General features: G+C 41.9%; 1 long non-coding RNA gene across 1 annotated transcript in view; it reads right to left on the reverse strand.

The window, feature by feature from the left end:
* Positions 1-302: 302 nt before the first annotated feature.
* The window catches only part of LOC117878808, a 151,463-nt gene continuing 133,461 nt past the window's right edge, over positions 303-18,304 (reverse strand). The window contains exon 4 of the long non-coding RNA XR_004646102.1: positions 303-360. This is a non-coding gene — a long non-coding RNA (uncharacterized LOC117878808). The remainder of the gene's footprint in view (positions 361-18,304) is intronic.

Consider the following 18,304-nt stretch of genomic DNA (forward strand, 5'->3'; position numbering starts at 1 on the left):
GCATCCGAAGAAGTGGGCTGTAGCCCACGAAAGCTTATGCTCTAATAAATTTGTTAGTCTCTAAGGTGCCACAAGTACTCCTGTTCTTCTTTTTGTAAATATTCTTTGTTTACCATTGTCATTCTGTGACTCCAAAAATATTGAAAAATAGCACTAATAAAGAACACAATGTAAAAGGGTTATAACAGATTTTAGACAAGCCCATCTTCATTTAGAGTTCTAATCCACATCACCAACTTACTCCAGACATAGCTTGAATCTCTTATCAAATATTGTACATGAAAAGAAGTTGCACAACACACCTTTTCCATCTGATTAACACATTGAGATCTTCATCTGCACAGAGTTCTCACAGTCTATCTGAAAAGAGAAAGGGATTGAATCATACTAGGCTGATTCATAAACAAAGACCTAAGAACTTTTGTTTCAAAAGGCACAGAGCAGGAGCTAAGCTTGCCCCAGGAATTTGTGCAGCCAGTACTTATGCATCAGATAACCCCAGCTGACCTTTCTAGCATTCAAAGGGTAATAGCTTCACCGCAATGAGCTGATACTGAACAATTTTTCCAATGTGATTAGGCAAAACAGACTCTCAGTTGACACCAGTTTTGTAAGTCTTTCTTCATTTATGTTGCTGTTGGCAGAAGCATATTTACTGAGACCATTTGCAAGAAAATGCCACATTGCTTTTGTTTGACTTCTGCTACATCCCTCCGTTGTTGTGAGGCTATACAATATCTTGCTCTAAATCCACATCTAGTGGGGGAGGGGAAAAGCAGTTCAAAACTGCAATGCCATAGTGTAATTGCCTTTCATGGCCATCCCAAACTCATGCCAGTAGAAGCTTTCTATCATACCAAGATATATTTATAATCTGTTTCAAACCCAGACTACTTCATTTTAAAAACCAGGTAAGGTTGCTAAATGAAAACAGTGTAGTTACTTTTGGTGGTTTACCAGCACCCCAGCATTTTAAAGCAAATAAATCAATAGTTAAAGAGGTCATAAATCTTACATTGACTAAATAATAAATATTACTCTAATCATATAATGTATATTTCATCACAACACAATAATCTGTACTATGACCCAAAATAGAAACCATTATTTCTCTTGTAATCTCAAAAATATAAACACAACAAAACATTCTTCCGAAAAGAACCACATGTACACAATGATCAGCCTCAAATGCAAGCTCAGATACACACAGACCATATTCCTTTAACTATTTTACTATTGCTATTTTCAGTATTTTTGTACAGTTATAGATGAGAGTGGCAAACAAAGCAAGAATGTTTCACAGTAAGTCACTGATGCAAACACTGACGTATGAAAGTAGTTCTATTGACTTTAGCTGTATATGGAGAATACTGAAAGAACCATAGAAACTTTCAAACTAGTAGAAACTTAAGTGCATCCAGTGTAGCAGATTAACTATTATCTGACATTTACTTAAGGGCCCAATCTTACAGGCTGCTGAGCACTCCTGAAAAGTGACTTCTCTGAGAGCTAAGCTCATTCAACATCTCTCAGATGTTCAGTTCCTTACATGTCTTTAGGGCCCAATTGTTCCCTGCAGTACATAAAACATTCCAGGAAAAGATGTACTGAAAAGTGTTCAGAAGAAAAGAAGCCAGATCCTCAGCTAATAGAAATCAGTATAGCCCTCTCGACTTGAGTCCATCAATTTACACCAGCTGAGTACCTGGTCCAAGAAGTGCAATGGAATCTTTGAGCAGCCAATAGAGTTCACTCAACAATGCATGTGCATAGTTAACCATGGCTAGTGCTGAATGGTCTGCATCATGTCCCTAAAACTGTCTGGGGCAGTGATGCAACACTCACAAAAGTTGATAGAAAGATACCCTAAGGAAACACCCAAAGCAATAAGGGGTGTTTTACAGTGCTCATCGTTACAGGTACTGACCTGCCCCAGATGCAAAGGCAATAAAGAAAGATTGTCACATGGGTTGAGTGAGCAACAGCAGCCCAAAGTACAACGTGATGGCTGAGCTGGGCAGCCATAGAAGTATATATCTCCTAGGCCATGTTGAAACCTCAGCATGTAGCAGTTTCAAAAAGATAGTCATGTAGTTGGTGGGCACAGACAGAACAGCGGCTTATCACTGTGTCACACAGTAATGTGCAATCATGATCACTGGGGCAGTGGCTGTCTTTTTGTTCTCTGTTTGTACAGTGCCTAGCACAATGGGGTCCTGGTCTATGATTCTGGTTCCTAGGTGCTACGGTAGTACAAAGAATTATTAATAGCACACTGGTAAGAACCATCTTACTTGTCTGCCCATATTCAAAGTACCAAGGCTCATCAACAGAATTCCATCATGCCAGGGCTATCTATTAAGAATAATGGCCTATAAAGTTCATACATGGGCCAATGCTCATCTCCTACATACTCCCTCTCTCCACAGAAAGCTCTGACATATGTCAGGGGAGAAGGAGATCAAGATTCTTTGCTCTTGAAGTGTTCTTCTGTGGTTTAACAACTCCTGGTCTCTGGTTCCCTATCTTCCCTCACCATGACTGCTATTATTAATGGAGCATAACAGCAATCTTTTGTGTGAACCATGGCCATTTTCTCCCAGCCACATTGGGGGTCCATCTCAGAGGCTGTAGCTTTAAACTTCCTAAGACTACTTTACACAAGGGGTTCTCAACTGGGAGTCATGGACAGGTTCCAGGGACCCTTCCCGTGTTGCTAAATAGGTGGTGGATCCTGGTTGGATCCCTGCTAGATGGGAGGGGAATCCTGCAGTGGTCCAAGTATGGAAGAGAGGACTGCAGTATGGAAAAGGCTGAGAACCCTCGTTTCACACTGGTTTTGAGGAAATTTCAATAATGGGGCTGAGGGGGGGAAATATACAGTGCTGGCCTCTCATGGATAGGCTCCTTTTTCGTTGCCGCAATCCCTTTGAAGCTTGTGACCTGTGCTCATAATGCACACTATGCTGCTTGCCCCATTTTATAACTGGCTCTTCTCTGTCTTAGGATATCTTGCATTTCTTTAACTGAGCCCCTTGCAACTTGCCCTTTTCCATGTGTGGACAAATCACACACCTAAAGAGGAGATGATTGGTCCCTAAATTGTTTCTACAGGGTGGGGAATACAATTCCTTTATGCTGCTAGAAGTGTTTTTAACTCAGTACAGTTATACCATGATGCCACAGCTGATCCTCTCATCTTCCTTTCTCTGCTGAACTAACTGCATTTTCACAGCCCTGTAACTGTTGTTGTTCTCATGAAAACCATGGAATAAACCACATCATTGAAGCCACAGAAGTGCCAAATGTCCTGTGTCCTATTCACCTGCTCTTCCTGCCCTAGGAAGGATGTGGGTTGATCTTGAGAGGAAAGACATTAGATCAGTTTTGTTTCTTTCTTCTTCCAAAATCAGCTGCTAAGTGAAATAACAAAGTGTGCACAGGAATACTAACAGAGCTTTGTTTTTCCTCCTCGTTAAAAGCCAGCAGCTGCTTAGTGTTTCACAGAGCAAGATAAGCAATGTGACATTTGTGGCCATTCACATGCATTGATTTGTTTTAGTTTATTGTGTTCTCAACAGAATTTCTTAACGCTTTGGGACTGGAAAGAGGCCCAAAAAATAGCAGAATGATGAAATTGCTAGGAAGAAAAAAAAAAACGAGTAAACAAATCGCAAGTTAATAGTTCTGTAAAGTGGCTTTGCTGACCAGAGAATTAAAGCAAGATGATCTTGGCAAGCCTTATGTTGTGTTAGCTGCACAAACTTTTTCTTTCCTCAGAATCTCTCTCTTAATAGTTGGGCGGGCTCTTCTTTCCACATTTTATGAGAGATTGATTCATATGTTCATAAGCAGATTTTTTTTAAAAAATGCATAGCATTTTTAAAAAATAATGCTTAAAATAATTTTTATTTATGTTTCTTTAGAGGCTAAAACCAGCTTCCCCTCCTTCACCCAAGCTAATATATTTCTATTTTCATCAGGTTCTCACAATTGCTTGTGTTATCAGATCAGAATCCCCTTTTTCCTTTGGTTCTTATAAATTACTTGGAAGGAGAATTATTTTTTTCCAGTGACCTTTGATTAGTGGCTGATGTCACGTCCTCATTCATGGGTTGCCTTTTTTAGTATCAGAAATGTCTCCTGACCCCATACACTCTAGGTAGTGTACATGATACAATGCCTCTCCCCTCACACATAACATCCCCCACCTCCAAGCACAAAGGCGGGGCAAATCTTCTTTGGGACTTCCATCAATGCTACTGCTTGAATCAGCCACTCAATGCCCTAGCAGATGTACCAAGAGTACAACAGAGTAAGTCACTTCTTTTCCCCCCCAGAGAGAGAGACTCTTGGGGTTGCTTCTGAACAGTGGTGCAAGTAGAAATAATTTCTTTCTGGTACTGCACTCATGGGAGGGACTCAAGTGGGGGGAAGCAGGTGACCTCCCCACATGACCCTCCATGTGATTCCTCTCTGCCCAGCCCAGAACCCCCATGTTCTCACCATCCCCTCCAGCACTCCCCTTTGTATATACAAACATCAACATGTTTAACTACTCATTTCCCTACACATACATATGTAATTTCAAAGTCAGACTCAGGACTCACAATTTGTTAGACTACTCTGTTTATTAGCAAAGCACTCTGCTAATACACCCAGATAATGTTAGGACCATGCAAGACTCGAACTATCTTATTTATACAGATAAAAGGGCACGAACTTAACAAGATAACAAAAGGAAGCAGAACTGATAAGTTTACCTGGGGCTAGGCATACATAACTTATTTCCTTACTAACTATTAGCAATCTCTTGTTAATGTCCCACCATTAGCTTAAGTGGACCCACTGTTTCATACCTTAATGTTTCTCTTCCTGACAACTATATTTCAACATTCCTTATTCCTGCTTAAAGAAACATACAGCATTTCTTTAATCCATTCTATTTTAACAATATAATTGATTCTACTTTCACAGTAGTATTCAGTTTGTTTATATGAAATATGGAAGTTGTGTGAGAAGCCATTTCAGCATATGTATGACTTATTAAAAGACAAATTTTAAGTAGAACTGTATCCTAAATAGGGTTACCATTTGTCCGGATTCCCCCGGACATGTCCGGCTTTTTGAGCTAAAAATAGCGTCCGGGGGGAATTTGTAAATGTCCGGACTTTCTTCCCCCCCACCATGCAGAGCAAGCCGGCCGGATGGTGCCACTTACATGGGGCTCCGACAGCCAGAGAGACCCCTCCTCCCCCCTGCAGCAGAGATCACTCCCTGCATTCACAGATCGTCTCCGGCAGTTTGGAGCTGCTCCCCAGCCTGCCGGGACGAACGGCTCACAGAGACATTAGGCGAAGAAAGGCCAACAACAAGGGGGCCAGGGGGTCGGAGAAGGGGCAGGGAGGTTCTGGAGGGGGCAGTCAAGAGACTGGGGGGGGGGTCGGGAGTGCCCTTGTATCTGGAGAGAACAGGGGGCTAGCTCCAAGTCTTTCCATTACCACGTACCTGCTAAAAAATTCTTGCTGGTACTGCATATTGGAGGGTACCACCCTACTTGCACTCCTGCTTCTCACTTCACCCAGTAATGCTCCCAGTAAATGCACAATGAAAATGTCTCTAGCAGCACCAGTGTTGATGACATTTGCATCCACCCTGCATTTGCACCAGGGGAGTCTTTAGCTTTGGACAAGCAAGCCCTTAAGCAAATGCTTAACTGCTTTGTTAGATTGGGCCGAGGGTGCTTCACACAGGGCACGCTCTAGCCCCATTTCTACATATGTCCCTGTATCAGCAGGGGCAAAATTGCTGATGGACACATATCCCTTTTTCCCCCTCAACAAATTTGAGTCATTGTAATTAAGAACGGCCAATGGTCCCTCTATCCCAGTGTCCTGTCTTCTGATAGTGTCCATTGCCAGATGCTTCAGAGGGAATGAACAGAACAAGGAGATCATTGAGTGATCCATCCCCTATTATCCAGTCCCAGCTTCTGGCAGTCAGAAGCAGGGCCGGCTTTAGGACCTGCAGGGCCCGATTCGAATACCCGGCGGTGGTCTGGGTCTTCGGCGGCACTTCGGTGCAGGGAGTCCTTCACTCGGCTCCGGGTCTTCCGCGGCACAGAAGGACCCCCCCGCTGCTGAAGTGCCACCAAAGACCCAGAGCGGACCCCCTGCTGCCGAAGTGCCACTGAAGACCCAGAGTGGACCGCCGCCGGGTGAGTAAAAAAAATTAAAAAGGCGCCTAAGACGCGGGGCCCTCTTAGGCGCGGGGCCCTCTTAGGCATGGGGCCCGATTCCAGGGAATCAGGGGAAACGGCTTAAAGCCGGCCCTGGTCAGAAGTTTAGAAATACTTACCCAAAGCATCAGGTTGCATCCCTGACCATCTTGACCCATAGCCATTGATGGACCTATCCAACGTGAACTTAACTAATTCTTTTTTTAACCTAGTTATACTTTCAGCCTTCTCAACATATCCTGGCAATGAGTTCCATAGATTTACTATGCATTTTGTGAAGAAATACTTCCTTATGGTAGTTTTGAACATGCTGCCTATTAATTTTATTGGGTGACTCCTGGTTCTTGTGTTATGTGAAGGGGTACGTAACACTCACTAATTCACTTTCTCCACACCGTTCATGATTTTATTGACCTCTATCATATCCCGGCCTTAGTCTTCTCTTTTTTAAGCTGAATTGGGATGTGCTGAAGAAAAAAAAATCACTAATATTTTCACAAATAAAAGCAAGTTCAGGTTAATATGATTTGTGATTATTGCATGTTGTTTGTTAGTCACAGGTATTCAGACAATCACTGTGTATTCATGAAAACGTTTGTGAATCCCAAAAACTTTACAACTGCTTAGCATAGATTGTTATTTGGCTGAATGTAGTCACATTGACCATCAAGCCCTGGGATGAGACAGTGGCTCCTGGTCAATTCACCCTTAGGGCAGAAGGTTGTTTACACAGAGATATAAAGTGCAGATGTTTTAAATAATGTTGCATTCTTACTTAATAAATAGTTTTTAAACTCCCAACGTAACTCCCGAGGTTTTCTTATCAATTTTCTGTGAAGTCATGTTCAGTAACATTATCTGTAGCTTTATTTAAAAACTTCCAGTTTACAATAGCAATCATGACTTCAGGCAATGCATTTTGAGGGGATTATTGCTGTACTCAGCTAGTTAAAGTCACTCAGCTTTTGGACTCATGCTTGCAGAGAACACCAGCTGAAGCATGTCAGAATAGACCAGAACTGTACTGCCTGTCATGTCTTCTTATACCAAATGAACCTGTTGAAATCTAAAAGCTATGATATGAGCTGTGATTTGCTATAATATGGCAGGAATGCAGAGTCCTCCACTAAGTGAGGTGAAGGGGAAATCCCTTTCACCTTGAGCTGAGCTACATTTTCTTAAAGGGACCATCTCCTCTGGCAATTACCACCCTTACCATATAAAGATGTTGCTGTTATTATTTATTTGTATTACAGTAGGGCCAAAAGCCCTACAGTTGGACCCCCTTGCACTCCACAGTCACAGAGAGTAGGAGAAAATCCCTGCTCTGAAGAGTTTAGAGTCTAACGAAAGACCAGATGGAACAATGATTTTAACAAAGGGTAGGAAGAAAGGATGAGGTAACCCACAGTGAAAAACTTGCATTACCATAGCCCAGACACATGCCTTTGAGTCTTATTATTTAATTTTAATTCTGCTTTGTTATCATCTGAATTATGTGACATACCATCTGGCCATTTACAAGGAACAGTGCTTATAATTTTTTTAGCATAAATTTTACCCAGAATTCATTTCCCCTCATTCTCTCTGTCCCCCAAAAACACAACTGGCCACTTGTCCCAATACATATACATAAGTGTATAATTTTTCTATCTAAATATCCCTGTCAATAACCTTTAATATATTCAAGAGATGGTACATGTGTTATAAATGAAACAGAGAAGAACACCTCATATTTGTATCTTGAAATGCCCACCTTAATACCCTTTGGCATTGAGTAATCTGGCAATCACCTGTAACTAACATGTAAATGTAAAAATACTGTCTGCTTGTCCTCTCACCCTTTATCCTCCATCTGTTTGTTCACCTGTTGTATGTTTTCAAAATTCTAGATTGTGAGCTCTCTGGAGCAAGGACTTTTTATGTTACGTGGCCTAATACAAATAGGGCCTGATCTCTGTCTGGGGTCCTGTAATAGAAATAAATAATAACAATGTGCAGTGCAGCAAAGTTTGCTCAACTCTGGCAAATGAAGGTTATAAGGGCACCTTTGGTGGGCAAAGCAACTTCTTCAATATCCAGAAGCAGGTGGTGAAGGCCATGTGAGCATGATGATTCCCAAGTGACCACACAAGCACAAAGATTTTGTAGTGTGCATTCTGGGCACACAGACGGGTACTTGGCAAACACAGAGGCTCCAGCTCTGCGAATAGGTGCTGAGAGAGAGCTGTTTTAGCTGGGGTTATGAATGCAGACATGGCTATGACTACTGCTTTAGCCATCTTCATTCAGTGTGAACAGACGCTGAATATCCTGAGCCAGTGCAGACTTGTTTCCCTTCCAACAAGGCACCTCCCACTTTCAGAATTCCAACTGCTCAGAAGCCAGGACAGGAAGATCAAGTAGCTTTTATCTTTTGAAAACACCTGGCAAGGAAGATCATTTCACTGTTCTGTTATGCTTTTCACTTTGCCTGTATTATCTACTGCATACTAGTGCAGCATATTTTAACGGACCTATTTACAGGCATTGTTAAAACTGGCAATATAACTTAGCTTCTGCAATCAAATCTGATTTTACGTCCATTAGGGAGTTTAAGTTTTAGGAGTATATGTAAAAACCAACCCTCAAAAGTTAATGATTCACACTTGTCTGCACTCCTCCAGTTTAAAAGTAGAAATATGAAATATGGGAAGCAGTTAGATGACAACCAATAGAAACTAATTATTTTTGCTGCTAGGAGAAAAAAGGCAATTGTTTTATTTTAAGCAGCATTTAGCTGCACATAAGAATTTACAACTTTTCCCTAGGTACAGAGGTCAAACTGAGCTGTTTTGTGGTAGCTTGATGAGCCAGTGCATTCTCACAGGTTGACATCTTGTGCTCCAGAATGTAAGCTTTCATTTGAAAAAAAAAAAAGTCTCTAACCCTTATGGATTTGAATAAAATCTTCAAAATGCTGAGTGCAAACCGATACAACATTGTCTTCCTGAATCTGCAGGCTCCCTGAAACAATAGCTCTGAGAGGTGTGAACTGCCTCATTCATGTCAGTGGGATACTATGGGAGCCTAACAAGGATCATTTAAATATCATCATTTACAGTTTTAATTCTGATCAACACATACGAGAAAGATGATCATATTATGAACATCTGAATCTCCTATCATGTCTGGCATTTGATTTGGGGGTCATGAATGGGTGGAGCTTGGGAGAGTATAATTAATTTTTCCAGTGCATCCTTTGGAGCCAATAAGCCAGAGGGGAGGTGTAAAGCTTAGGCTAGGTCTACACTACCTTCCTGAATCGGCGGGTAGAAATCGATCTCTCGGGGATGGAATTATCGCGTCTCGTCGGGACGTGACAATCGATCCCTGAATCGACGCGCTTACTCCACCAGTGGACAGAGCCGCGGAGGTCGATTTTGCCGCCGTCCTCACAGCAGGGTGAGTCGGCTCCGATACGTCGAATTCAGCTACGCTATTTGCGTAGCTGAATTTGCGTATCTTAAATCGACCCCCCCCTAGTGAAGACCTGCCCTTAGAGAGACATCCGAGGGCAGGTCTTAACTACCGGGGGCGGGGGTCGATTTAAGATACGCAAATTCAGCTATGTGAATAGCGTAGCTGAATTCGACGTATCGGAGCCGACTTACCCTGCTGTGAGGACGGCGGCAAAATCGACCTCCACGGCTCCCCGTCGACGGCGCTTACTCCTACCTCCGCTGGTGGAGTAAGCGCGTCGATTCAGGGATCAATTGTCGCGTCCCGACGAGACGTGATAATTCGATCCCCGAGAGATCGATTTCTACCCGCCGATTCAGGCGGGTAGTGTAGACCTAGCCTAAGACTCTCAGGAGGGAGTCAAGCCCAAGGAAAGTCTAAACAATCTGCTGCAAGTGGCATTTTATATTCACATTTCAGACTGATAGAGCTTAGTTTATGGGTAGAGCTTGGAACAGTACCACTACTTTCTATTTCTACCTCTTCCTCGGAAGGAGGCCTACTTGTTATTGTGGACAGATCAATGGAGACATGAGCTCAATGTGCTCAAAGTAGCTGCCCAAAAAGTAAAATGTTAGGCTTTATTAAGGAGTAGTTAAAAATAAACTAGCATATATAGGTTAATATCATTGTATAGCTCAATGGCGGACCCTTCTTTTGAATATGGATCACCTCATCTAAAAAAGTTGCAGAGCAGAAATGGAAATGGTCCAGTGAAATGCAGAAAATTAGCCACATGTGAGGTGGAGTGGAAGAGAAGAAACTTCCATTAGATGAGAAGTTAAAAAGACTTGCTTTATCATCCACGTATAGCTGTGTGGAAAAGTTCACATAGGTCACTTCATGGTTTGTTCCCTACTGGCTTCTTTCTAATATTTTGTCAAGAAGAGAAAAAGGTTGTGTGAATGGCGGGAGGGAGGGGGGTGAGGAGGAGGAGGGTTGGAGGGAGGAGGATATGTGTGGTTAGGGTGACCAGATTGCAAGCGTGAAAAATCGGGGGGGAGAGGGGAGGGGGTAAGAATAGACACCTAAATAAGACAAAAGTCCTGAATAGGGGGACTGTTAGTCACCCTATGTGAGGTAAATTTTGAATTTGAAAGAAAAATTTGTTTTAGTATCAGTTTGAGGTTTGGATCAGTGAAGGAACCCTTTCGATGCCATATGTTATTAAAGATGTCCTGTTCCCCTTGCCACTCTGCCCAAAATGTCAATCTCATGTAGGTTGCCTAGTATCCTGATGCAGAAGTAGGTGAAATGTTATGAATACCAGAATGCCTTGTGTCCAGGTGATCAGAAAGACAGAGGCACATAAGGAATGGCCTGACTGAGCCAAATGAAAAGCAGTAGAGAGTTTTTATGAAAAGTCACCTTCATGTCCCTGTACTCTTCCTTCTGTGGTACCTGGATGATACATAACTATATTAAAGGTGCAGGCAGTGGAAAGAGCCTCTTGTAGATCTCAGCAGCATTTGGACCTCCCCTCAGTCATCTCTTCCCTAATGGGAAAAACTAGTTTCGGTTGCACCTTATTATATTCTAGCATCATGCATGGAAGAGCTGCATGAATGGGCTGAGAGATGGGCAGATTTAATTTAATTTTATATTACAATTGTTTAGTGCCCCCTCATTTTCCACTGTCTTCAGAGAGGAGAGTCATCTTCATCGACATGGGCCCAGATCTGTTCACTAACGCTGGGATGTCTGGCAGTTTTGTGGCTAGTCAAGTTTTTTGTAACTACATGAGGTGAGAAAGGATCTATCAATTGTGGAGACTACTGCCCACTTCAGTGAGTAAACTCTGTTAATTTAGTCTTTCTGCTGTTTATTGCACTTCCGATAATTTAAGTGTCCTAGACTTTTGCAAAGAAAATACAATTTGCTTCAGTGGAACAAAATGTCTTATAATCTCCCAATTTACTCAACAGAAATGATTTGATTCTATTCAGATTCTTGAGTGCAGGCTACTCACGAGAGCAAAACCAATATCTTACTTTAATGAAAAGTGTGTCAGTGTAGTCCCTAAGAACAGTGGTGCTCCTAATCGTACATGCATCTTTTTCACTTGTTTGCAGTTATGAAATTAATCATAGTTCTACTGCATGGATAATCATTTTTAGGTTTGCTGTGTGTGTGCCTTTTCTGTAACCCCATCATTCTGAGATATCTATGAAATATTAATCAGTTGACCATATGGATTACATTTGAACCCTACCTAACCTATCCCTTTTAGAAAACATTCTTGTCACAGCTGATGGAGCTACAGTGGGGTAAGACTGAAGTAATGGAGTAGAGAATCATGCCCTGTATCACAGTACCAACTTCCCTGAGCCACTTAGGGTCCCACTTTAGGATTTCTACTAGCCAGTTATTAGTGTCATAATAATTCCATTGCTTTTCCAAATCTCAGGGAAACCCACCTGGCAACAAAACACCCCACATTTAAGGAGGGTTAACATTACAACCAGTTATTTTAAAACCTGCCTACTTCCACTTCAGTACTGCTGTTGTAGTGCCACGGGGGACAGATTCCAGAATAAGATGTCTAAAAAAGAAATGATTTAATAAACATATTTATAAAGACATACTGGACATATTCAGCTGCAGATTCCCAGTTTGGATCCATATTGGCCTATAGTTAATGCACATAATCTCCTTCTCCCTCCATGTTTTCTGCTGATTTCTACCCTATTCACATTTTCACTTTCAGAAATAGTTTTTAGAGAAATCTACCTTCTGCCAATACTTCTTGTGGGCTGCCAATTTCTCCTTGTCACTGATTTTAACTTCCTGTGATAGCAACTGAGTAGTTTAAGGCTGACTCATGACTCTGTGCACTTGGTAAGAGTCCCCACAGGAGCCAAAGTGATGGGATAATTAATAAGTAGCAGGTGATTAACCAATCAGCAAGGGATTCAGCTCATCAGCTGTAGATGGTTAAGAGAGAGACTGGAAAGGAAGGCGGGATCTAGAAGAAAGGGCCAGGGAAGCCCAGAATCTCAGAGAGGTGAGAGCTCTCCCTGTCTCCTGCCCTGTGCTTTGTCAGTAGGGCAAGACTTGGGGGAAAGTCTTATGTTGTGGGGAAAAAACATTTATAAAGCATATTGTAAATAAGACACTTGGGGTTGAACTTGCCAGTGGCGACATATGTGTGAGGATTGTTTGCAGTAAGAACCCAAGTTGAGGAAACCTTGCCCTGTGTCACTTCCACTGCTGATGGCTACCGTTTTCTGTTATATCCACCAAAATTGGGATAAATCTAGCTCAGAGGATTAAGACATGACACACACAAACTTGAGCTTCATCCTGAACATCCTCATAATGTGTTGAATTGGATAATTGTATGAGATTGTCCACAAAGATGGATACCTGGTGATGCAACAACAGAGTTTATAAACTGAAAGAATGCCTATCCATGGCATTGTTTTATGTTGCCACTCACCACCATAGCATCTGAGCACCTTCCATGTAAAGTCAAGTCAGTAGTAATAGCAAAGTCTCTGGTGGACTTCATGGAATCTCTGGCATGTCATCCTTGAGACAGGAGGGGAGGGGGTAGGGGGAGTTCAAAACTCTGTGTGAGCTGAGTGAGTTTTTTCCTTTTTCTTTTGATAGGGTGCAGGAGTAGAAAGTGATGGCAGTGCTGTGATGGTCATCCTTATGGTGGAAAGGTTGAAATAAACAAATAAAGTGAAATATCTGGGAAAATGTCCAGATATTGAAATCCATTCAATTGTGGAACAGTATCCCCAGTATTGTGGTGGGATCCCCATTACTTGGGACATCTAAGACTAGACTGGATAAAATACTAGGGACGCAAACTGAATAATCCTGCATTGACAGCAAGATAGACCAGAAGAGCTAAGAGGTCTTTTCTCCTTCCTAGCAGTGGAGCATCTTTCTTCTCAGAGCATAGTTGGATCAAGTCTACCCAGGGCCACTCCAAGCAAATCTGAGGTCCCATACAAGGCATGAAGTTCAGCAGGTGACCTCCTCCTCCCCAGCTGTCCCAAGCTCCTGTGTCCTGCCAACTGGAAGGAGGGGTTTAGGTGGAAGGATATGGAATGTGTCCAGAACTACTGAGTGTATCTGTAAAAGGAAATAATGGATGGAGGCTTCCTGTTAAGAAGAAGAGGAAAGCCTGCAATGGCCAACCAGACCAAGGTAAGGAAGAGACATCCTGATTCCTCTGGGGTTCAAGTTATCATTATGGAGCTCTCAGGCTGCATGAAACAGCTTGTACTCCACAGCATATGCCAATAGAGCATGAGCAATAAATCTCAAACTAGTATTTCAGCTGCCCCTGGTAGGATGAAGCCCCGTATGACTGCACACTGGGCAACACTGTCTGAACTAGACCTGCTGACCATGTTTCCATGATTCATCCAGAAGGAGTGCACTGCACTGCACCTGTAACAATTCATGAATGGGATATACAGCAGCATCTTTAACTCAAAGATCTCTTAAAGTCAACAAGCTTAACAGAAAAAGCTTGCAAATTGTGATAAAATTCAAGAGGAAGTGAACTTGTTTCCCTCTGGTGTTACACTGTACACATAGGAGTCTCTGCATGGCATACTCAGTGCTATGGGTAAAGAGAGGTTCAAGATAGTGCTAATAGGGAAAAAGTTCTTCAGCCACATGGAGTCACAACGACTCCATCTTCCCAGGCTGGAGTGGTGGTGGCTCAAGGGCTGGTAGGGGAGCAGTGTTATCAGTTTATCTTGGTGGAGAGCTACTGGGTTGACTTTACATGGAAGGTGCTCAGATAGCACAGTGATGGATGGTGGTATGAAACCCTGCTATGGGCAGGCTATAAAAGTCAAGATCAGAGAGATAAGTCGGGTGAATATCCCATAATGAGGGCAGAGGTTGTAGATGACAGCTGCCAGGAGCAAGAACTCAGGATAGCTGAATAACCCAGGAGTTTTAGGAGTCACCGTGACAAATATGCAAGACTAGCTGTTGGCTCCCACTTTAAATGCTGTTATTTCAATGAAAATGGCTGAAAAAAAATCTACTGACATAAAAAATAAGAACGGAGCTTGTAGCATTGGCAAGGCCTCTGATAGTTGCTCCAACCATGCTAGGTCGCCTAAACTACTCCCATTCTATCTTGGAAGAAATTGTTCACTGTGCTAATTCTTACAAAGGATTGATGCACTTTCAGAAAGTGGGGAAACATTAATTTCCCCAAAGTGTAATAATTTAATTCACAAACTTGAAGGGTTGAGTGGGTTTTTAAACCCAGCTCTTGCTTGTTGTTATATTTTAGTATGTTGTTTCAGATACACTTTTTCATACAAAACATGTCAAGATTTCAAAACAAGAACATTAACAAACAAAAAGCCCAAGTTTAACTAAGTTTAAGTTAAGGTTAACTTTTCATCATGACCTGAAACAGCTCAGACACTCAAATCCTTTAATGCATCAAACAAACCAACCCAAGGTAAGGGAAAATCTCCAGCATTTCTTGCCACTTTCTCATCACCTACAACTCTGTGGTGACACAGTGCATCGTTCCACATCTCTTTACACATACCCCGAAAGCAATATGGACTCCAAATTTCACCCAATTCACTCTTCCATGCAAAGTTTCAGAGTATGGGATCACCATAATACCAACAGATCAGCACATCTGACTCACAAATAATGCATTTGGACAGGCATTTTGCTTTAAAGTTACTGAGGTCATTGTTACCACTCCATTGTAATTATGGCGCCATAGAAGAAACTCTGCTTTAGAGTCTGTGTGGCTCCTCCTGGACATGCAGCCCAGAGGGGAAGTGGCAAAGGTGGCTATAAGCCACTTCTGCAGCCTTGGGGATTCTGGGCTACTCTTGTTTACAGCTGCCTATGGGATGCTCCACAGTCTGGAGCAGTCCAGAACTTCCACGTCAGTGTGTGCTATGGAGATTGCCACCTTCCACCGCCCCAAAGCTTGTGAGGGGCCTACACTGGGAAAATTCTTTCTTGGTCCCTTGTGACACAGTGCTCGCCCATGCACACTGTTACAGTGGCAGGCAGGGGCTGGGATGGGACGGAATCTTTCCCTCTCCAATTGAGTTGGGATAGAGCTTCCCCAGCCTATCAAAGGGACCAATCCTGCTATATACTGGCCAGCTCCAGAGAGGAGAGAACTCAAGCACTATAAATGAACCTGCAGCCATTCATCTTGCAGGATAGGGTTCTACCACTCAATAGAAGTCAGATGAGAATTCAGTATTTTTCTCATGAATCCTTCACACTGCCCACTAACACCTTGTTTCCTTTGGGTGCTAACTTGCATCATATGACATCCATGCTCTGCAAAGACAGTCAGCTGTAATTGGCAAGTGATCCAAAATGTGTTCTGCAAGTGACTACCTTTTAAGTATATTCAACCTTAGTTCATGTGCATATGTGCACTAAGAGACAGAAAAAACAAACAAACCGGTCTCTTTATGGCTGAAGTACTAACTTTTCATTTGAATTTAAAATAAAACCAAAATTTCTAACTTCTGGCTCTTTTTAGAAAAGCACCAGCGGTAACAGCAAGTAATAAGAGGGCCAAATCTACTGCACTTATTTTCAGTGACTTAAAAAAAGAAAAAGAAAAAAAGAAAATGCTGCTAATGCATTTCACAACTGCTGAAAGCTCCAGTCTAAATTGTGCTTGGCAAGACATTAGGCCATCACTGTACTCAAAGAAATAGGCTCTGCAATTATCACTAATTAACCACCCCCTAACAGTTGGGAGCCAGTTGGAGAGGGTTTAGCATGAATGCAAATGAAGAGGGAGGGACATGCTGGAATGAGATTGTGTGGCATATTTGTTTTGTTTTGACTTCTTTCCAGACATATTTCAGTTTACATAAATATTTGAAGGTCGGATCAGACAGGATTTGCAGCACAATAGTATCAGGAATGCCTTTGCAAAAACTTTGATATGGTCTACATGAGGTTCCGGGGAGGGGGACAGAGCTTTTTCAATGTATAAACTTGTGCCTTACCAGAACCACTCAAAACCTAATAATTTACAGATTATAACTACTCTGAATGCTCCTTCTCTCTTTGAATCATGATTAGCAAAGTGAACTGCATTTTTAAAAAAAAAAATGACTAACACTATCTGAAACTTTTTGTACAAAGAAAAATTCTTGTCAAATGACTGAGTTAAGCAGTGCATATATGATGTCAGGTTATAAGTGACCTTTCACTGACCTTGAGGTTTGAATTTAGAGGGTTAAAGTTGTCTTTTGGCATTTGTGTCTATTCCCCCCACCCCCCGCCCCAACATGTTTATAGAAACTAAAGAGGACCCCACCCTTTGAACTAGGCAAGCTGTTTCCTGCAGAAGCAAAAGTTTGAGACTCTCCCAGTTAATGCCTTGTGAAAAGCAGTCGGTTAGGAGACCCTTTGCAGGGGAATGTTTTTGTTACTTTTTCAAGTATCTAATTTTCCAAGTAGGCAAAAGCTTTCTAAGGTAGCAGTCGGCTGGAGATGGTGCGAGAGAGAAAGAAACAGCAAAACAACTGAAGCAGAATTCTGTATATTCCACTGTGAAATATTTCTTCAAAAAGCAAAATACCAAGGGCCACATTTTGATCTTGTTTGCAGTTATGTAAATCTGGAGTACAGAAGTCAATGGAATTACTCTGGCCAGACACAGGCATAAAGGAGATCAGAATCTGGCCCCAAGCACTTAAAAAGCACTTACCCTAAAATTTTCCCCAACTCTGTACTGCTTGGGGAAGATGGATTTTCTCACATATACTATTCTATTCATTCAGAAATACATTGTATTAAGTGGATCTTTTTATTAGGGTGTGTTCATAAAAAATGGAGCAAGTGAAATGTAAGAGCCCATTGCTGAGTGAAGCAGGAAAGTGTTTCACAGAGAGATTTTATTGTTGACATTCAATGAAAGGAAAAGTCTGATTTGAAGTACTCAGATTTAATCTCAGTACAGATTAGAATAGCGCTATTGTATTCTGCTGGGGCTATTTGGAAAGGTGAACCAAAGCCTTTGCACAGTTGTAGTATTTCAGTACGTGCGTGAGATTTACATGCAATCAAGCCAGTCAATAATGTTAAATTGTTTGCATAGGAAGCCCTTCAGTGTAGGCAGCACAAACATCGCCTTTCATGTTTTGGGTCAGGTACAATATGATCTTTTACCTGCTTTTGTAAATTGGCTCTGAGCATCAGCTACTTCCTGATGTCTCTCGCCACCCCTGGTTGTTTGCAAAGGTCTGTGGTGTGGTATTGTAGGTTTATTTTCTTTTAGGGATGGAGAACAGAATTACAGTTACTACCCTAGCCATTTCAAAACTTCTATGGAATTAGGCAGTGGGTTTGATCTTTAGCAGCAATAGCCTTAATAAGAAGGTTAGCTGAGAATCCCAGGGATTGATCATAAACACATATGGGACTAGTGGAATAGATTTAAAGTCAGTATTTGCAAATTGAACCAAAATTGAGCTTATAATAAAATATAAGTGTGTTCTGTTACTGCTTTCCTGTTACATGGTTTCCTTTCTACTTATGACATGATGCAATATACTATAATGTGAGGGGGAGAGAGCT

The sequence above is a fragment of the Trachemys scripta genome, chromosome 6, assembly GCF_013100865.1.
Source record: "Trachemys scripta elegans isolate TJP31775 chromosome 6, CAS_Tse_1.0, whole genome shotgun sequence".
Taxonomy (NCBI): domain Eukaryota; kingdom Metazoa; phylum Chordata; order Testudines; family Emydidae; genus Trachemys; species Trachemys scripta.